We start from the raw sequence: 1321 nt of genomic DNA, 5'->3' as shown, positions 1-1321 counted from the left end.
CGCCGCTCTCGGCACCCCGGGTCGGGCGCCGCCGGGCGCGCGAGGCGTGGGAAAACCCGGGAAGCCCGGGAGATCGCCGCGGGCAGCTTCCCTCCCGCCCTCTCCTTTCCCGGCCGGGCGACGCGTTATCCCGCGCGGGGCCGGGGCCGGGCTGCGGGGGGGTTCGGGGAGCCTTCGCCCCCCGGCCCTTCCCGTTTGGGGCGTTTCTTTGCCCGCCGGGTTTCTCGCTTTTCAGGCTGTGCTTGGGCCGCCCTCGAGGTTCCCCCCAGGAGCGCCGGAGCTCCTTCCCCTCTCTGTTTTTAATAGTAAGGTGTAATTGAAATTCAGCTTGGTCTCTCGATTTCCTCGAGAGCCCTCGAGCGAGGAGCGCGCGCTCCGGGGCGGCTCGGCCGCCTTTAATTAGCCGCGGAGCAGCGAAAGAGGGGGGTAAGCCCGGCGCTGCGAGCCCGGCGCCCACTGCCCTCCGGGGCTTCACCCCCGCGCGTGCATGCGCGGAAGTACGCGAGCGTGGATGCGTTGTGTAGACACGCCGTGTATCTGTGTGTGTGTGTGCATATWCACATYTTATGCACATTTATATATGCATTTTTTTTTTCTCTGCTCACCTTCTGGACTTGGCCTGCAGGTTTTTCTTTAAGTTTTCAGTTGCATACAAATACAGATTTATTTCCCCCCCCCACTTGGGTTCCTCCAGATAAGTGCATTTACRGAAACGAGCTACTCCCCGTGCAGCAGCTCCGGCGAGGCCCTGGCTCCGCTCGTACGAGCGCGGGCCAGTGTGCGTGCTCTGATGGCTACTGAGCCCCGAGCACCATTTTTTTCTTTCTTTCTTTCTTTTGTTTGTTTTCTTTGTGGCCAAGTTCCAAACTCCACAAAAACTGAGATTTGCAACGGAAACGTCCGCAGCCGTTTGTGCTGACCGGATGTTTTTACAGGAAGGGGAAGGGAAGTGGGATTTTCATTTACGCTGGCTTCTGTATAGCATTTTAATGAAGCCCGTCGCATCCCGTGAGCGACTGCGCCCGCGCCGAGCGCAGAAGGTTCCTTCTGGTGGAAAAAGCAAGTGCGGTGCCGGTGCCGTGGATTTCCCGGCTGCAGCCCCGTCCCGGAGGCGAGCAGGATTTTTATCTCTGTGCAAGACTGCTTTGCTTCCTTTTCCTTCTTTTTTTCCCTCCTTATTTTTTTCCCCCTTTTTTTGGTCTTTTCCCCTTTCCTTTCGCCTGAAGTGTGTTTCGGAGGAGCGCAGGCTCCCGGGGCGGGCAGGAGCTGGCCCAGGATTGGGAAGCCCCGGCCCCGGCTGGCGTTGTTGGTAAGGGGAGAC

Source organism: Rhea americana, unplaced genomic scaffold (genome assembly GCF_003343005.1).
Source record: "Rhea americana isolate MKP2758 unplaced genomic scaffold, rheAme1 scaffold_346, whole genome shotgun sequence".
In the NCBI taxonomy this organism is placed as follows: domain Eukaryota; kingdom Metazoa; phylum Chordata; class Aves; order Rheiformes; family Rheidae; genus Rhea; species Rhea americana.
This window is presented reverse-complemented; position numbering follows the sequence as displayed.